Source organism: Rattus norvegicus, chromosome 7 (assembly GCF_036323735.1).
Source record: "Rattus norvegicus strain BN/NHsdMcwi chromosome 7, GRCr8, whole genome shotgun sequence".
Taxonomy (NCBI): domain Eukaryota; kingdom Metazoa; phylum Chordata; class Mammalia; order Rodentia; family Muridae; genus Rattus; species Rattus norvegicus.
This window is the reverse complement of record NC_086025.1, coordinates 114,700,627-114,705,299: the sequence shown is the minus strand read 5'-3', so window position 1 is coordinate 114,705,299 and position 4,673 is coordinate 114,700,627. Positions and strand designations below refer to the sequence as shown.

The following is a 4,673-nucleotide window of genomic DNA, read 5'->3' as shown; positions in this document are numbered from 1 at the left end:
CCTGACATAGACTATGATATAACTTTCTCAGAAGAGGCCACTGAGGTCTCTGCATGGCTGTGTAGTAGATTTTTCAAGCCAGATCTGTCAGGAGCGGTCTTTGTTCCCACTGGAAAATCTAGACTAGGCTTCTTCACTGCCAAGGGGCTCACACCCTTGAGCTCCGGCTCGTCTCCCTCATCCCACTATCAGTCAGTCTCCCAGGATGCAGTGCAGTTCCCATCACTTCTGAGTCCTCCCTCTACCACCAAGCTTGGGCCTCTGCTCTTTCCAGTCCACAGAAAAGATTATTATTTCTTTGTCTCTGTTTCTCTACCCACTGCATCCTTGACACACCGGAGCAGAGTTTACAAATAAATCAGATCCCCATCTCCCCCACACACCCCGAGGAGCTTCCAATAATCAAGAGTAAAATTTAGATCCCCTTCCATGGCCTCAAGACCACAATCTGACCCCTGGCTTCATTGTTAAGCTTCCCCCACCTTGCTGGCTTATTTACACACCCTCGGCCACATTGGCAATGTTCGTGGGACTCAGGCAAGTTCCTGACTCCGGGCCTTTGCCTTGCTCATGACCTTCCCAGGTGAGACACCCCCTTACCTACTACTGTGTGGCATCTTCACAGGCTACTTCCTGTCTTAACCTAGCGACTCCCCACAGACTGCTTTACTTCGCTGTGGACTTTACTCTTACATTACTTGCTCTGTTGATTGATGAGACTGTTCAGGGTGTCTCCTCCGCTGGGAGCTTCTTGAGACTTTATTTTCCACTCTGAGCCCCACCTGCCAAGGACAGTTTCTGCCACTCAGAAAGAACCCAAGGGAGACCTAAGTAAACCTCACACAACCATTTAAAACCCATCAGTGGCTCTCCATTGTGGGAGCAGACTTCACAGCCCCTGCCCTATTGACATCTAGGGTTAATTACTGGTCTCAGGGAGAGTGCCCTGTGTGTTCTAGTGTGTTTAGCAATAACCGTAATTTCTGCACTGTAAGCCGGCAGTCCCTTCTCAAAATCAGAATGTCAAATCAGAGTGTCGACAAACATGTCAAATGTATCCCTTAAAGGGTAAAAATCCCTCAGTTGAGATCCACAGACCTTTAGTGGGCCAGTTTGTAAACCGGGCTCACTTGAGGGCTAGATAAAACTAAAGTCCTAGGCTTCGCCAGGATGTCTCTTAGGCCCAGGTATAAAGTGAGAAGTCACAGTTGTAGGGGACTGCCCCACAGGATAAGCCTGTTCCCTTTGTTCTCTGGTTGCCTTACTACTTTCTTAGCCTCCCTTCTCTGTCTACAGCCCCATGGAGCTGACTCATGGCTTCCTTTCTCTGTGTCTGCCTTTTCTTCCTAGCAGAGCTGCTTACCAGTCCCTGGTCCTCCCCCCCCTCCCCAATCAGTAACACAGCCCTTGGTTTGCTCATGGAGGTAGGGAGGGCATTTGATCTACTAATGATAGTTGGAGAACCAGAAGGGCTGAGGGAATTAAGTCCCAGTCTGAGTCTAAAAGCCCAAGAACCAGGAGCCCTGATGTCTGCCCAAGGTCAGGAAAAGATATCTCAGCTCAAGCCCTGAGAACATGTTTATCCTCCACCCAATTTTGTCCCATTTTCATGAGTGGGATGCTACTGGTGAGGGTAATAGTCTCTCTCTCTCTCTCTCTCTCTCTCTCTCTCTCTCTCTCTCTCTCTCTCTCTCTCTCTCTGTAAAGCTGAGTTATCTTGACCAAATTGTATACTCACTTATCCTTCCCCAGGCGTGCCCGCTGGCTCAGTGGGCAACGCAGAGCCATACACTCATGGAGTTCTCAGTTTAAAACAGCCCTCAATGGATTATGTCTCCGAGACACTATGGAGACACTGAGGCTGTAGGAGGAAATATGGTTTCCACTCCAAGAAGCTTGCCGTTGTTCCAGAAGATAACCAGCATTACCAGACGTTTTCCTTTTATGGACTTGAAAGTGGCTGTCTGTAACATCTTCTGTTACTGTTTCTTCAGGGGGAGAGCTGAAGCACCACAGGAATAGAGCTGTATCCTGTGTTTCCTTGCATATTGTAACATAATAGCCCTGAATGCTGCCTCCAGGTGATGCTGAGCGGTAGAGGTGACCGTCCTTGAGTTGGCAGTGGAACTCAGGGGTAGGCACTTGCCTGGCCTTCGTGAGTGCAGGAAGCACTGGACTTGGTTGCCAGTACTGCCAAAAGGCAAAAGTAATGCTTTCATGTTTAAGTGTCTCTGGAATGGACTGTGAGCTTTTCTGTGGAAAAGAAATTGCGTCCCTTGCCAAAGGTTTACTCGGAGGATTTGTGTGCACGGTCAGGAGACGTTATTGACAGATCCAGACAGCTGCCGAGCAGAGCCTGCCTTACAGTCTCCACAGACACACCCCTCCCCCAGCTCCAACCAAATGAGGCAGAAAGATGAAAATGAAGGAGGGACGGGAAGGTCACCACCATTGTCGCCAGGGACATGTGTGACACTGTGCTCTCTCAGTATTTTCAATGCTAAGCACAAGGACGGGTTTCCAGGTTCACCCGTGAGTATCCATCCTTATGAGGCTACCTGGCCTTACCACCATACTTCCTCTTGCAGTCACAGCTGTGGGTAACCCTTCAGAGCCCCTTACATTCCCTCTCCTGAGTCCAGCCCACCCATCTCATGCCCTGTTCTAGGACAGACTCTTGTTAGGTAGTAACTGGAACTTTTAGGGTTTTTCATTGTTGTTGTTTTTTCAGTCCATATTCCTTCATCCCAAGAACCTTTCCCTAAATTACTCTCAACTTCAACATGATTTAAAATTTTATGCTCTCATTACACCCATTTCCTTACTGAAGAAAACTTGGAGCAATTAGCTAAGTGGGTGAAGAAATATTCACGGAGAGTTCACTACCAAACAGCGAGCATCGGCGCGCATGTGTATGAATCCGTTGATTGCTGCACTACTCAGAGCGACATAACCGGTCACTCGTGTTCTGCTCCCATTACTCTTCAGGAGGTCATACCTAATGCCCCATGTGTACGAGTTCCTACATATGTGTGTGTGTGTGTGTGTGTGTGTGCATGTGTGTGTGTGTGCATGTGTACATACATGTGTGGAGGCCAGCAGTCAATGTCAGGTGTCTTTTTTGATTGTTTTTCAACTCATTATTATTATGATTGATTGATGATTGATTGATTGATTGAGACAGGGTTTCTCTGTGCATTCCTGGCTCTCCTAGACCTCACTCTGCAGACCAGGCTGGCTTCGAACGCAGAGATCTACCTTCTTCTGCCTTCCAAGTGCTGGGATTAGAAGTGTGTGCCACTACCACCCGGCCTCCAACTTATTTTTTGAGGTAGGATTTCTCCTGGACCTGATACGTGCCAATTTGGCTAAACTGGCCATTAGCGAGCTCTGAAATCCACAGGTCTCTGCCTCCCCAGCGCTGGGATTGCAGGTGCTTGCTACCATGCCTGGTTTTTTTTTTTTTTTTTTTTTTTTTTTGGTTCTTTTTTTTCGGAGTTGGGGACCGAACCCAGGGCCTTGCGCTTCCTAGGCAAGCGCTCTACCACTGAGCTAAATCCCCAACCCCCATGCCTGGTTTTTATGTAGATTCTGGAGGACTGAACTCATGAGGTGTGGCAGCCAGTCTAAACGTAACCATCTCCTCAACCCTTGTAACGGTCATTGCTTTTTAATTTAATTTTTTATTGATTAACATTTTTAGATTTATTTTATGCATATGAATATTTTGTCTGCGTATATATACTAACTGCATGCCTGGTGGCTAAGGAAGTCAGAAAATGGCTTCAGATCCCCTTGAACAGGAGTTATAGATGGTTGTAAGCCATCATGTCTTCTGCAAGAGCGACCAGCGCTCTCAACCACTGAGCCATCTCTCCGTCTTTCTCTCTTCACACACACACACACACACACACACACACACACACACACACAATCATAACCTAATGACCCATTCCTTTATTTTATTTTTTTTTTCTTTTTCTTTTTTTCGGAGCTGGGGACCGAACCCAGGGCCTCGCGCTTTCTAGGCAAGCGCTCTACCACTGAGCTAAATCCCCAACCCCGACCCATTCCTTTATTATGTGTAGGTTCTTATAGTCTATGGTGTAGAGAGGTCAGAGGATAACTTTCAGGAATCAGTCCTCTCCTTCCATCATGTAGGTTCTGGGAGTCGAACTCATGCTGCCAAGCTGGTCTGTTAGCTCCTTTTCCCACTGAGCCATCTTACTGGTTCTCCGTGGATTGTTAATGTAACCCAGGGAGTACTTCAGCTCACAAGCTGGGAACTCTTTGTAAAGCAGGGAGGTTAGAGCAAACCCAGGACCCTCCTGTTCACACTTCTCTCCTGAGAAGGGTGCGCATCTCCTCTGATTTGTCTAGTGATTAAGGACAGTGTCAGCGGCAGTACCTGCTCACTATGGCTTCTAGCAAGCTAGTTCACTCTGGCTTCCTCAACTGTTGTGTTGAGATGACCATGGTTTTTCCCTCACAGGAATCAGGGCAGTTGTTCCCAACCTGTAGGTCATGACCCCTTGTGTGTGGGAGGTCTAATGACTCTTTCACAGGAGTTGAATGTTAGATATCCTGCTTATCAGATATATACATTACGAATCATGATTAGCAAAATTACTGTTATAAAGTAGCAACAAAATAATTTTGTGGTTGGGGTTACC

At 47.3% G+C, this 4,673-nt stretch overlaps 1 non-coding gene across 1 annotated transcript; it reads right to left on the bottom strand.

Annotated features, from left to right (window-relative positions):
* Positions 1-3,986: 3,986 nt before the first annotated feature.
* Trnas-aga50 (transfer RNA serine (anticodon AGA) 50) lies at positions 3,987-4,067 on the bottom strand. Its single transcript has one exon. It is a non-coding gene; the product is annotated as a tRNA-Ser (tRNA).
* Positions 4,068-4,673: the final 606 nt, after the last annotated feature.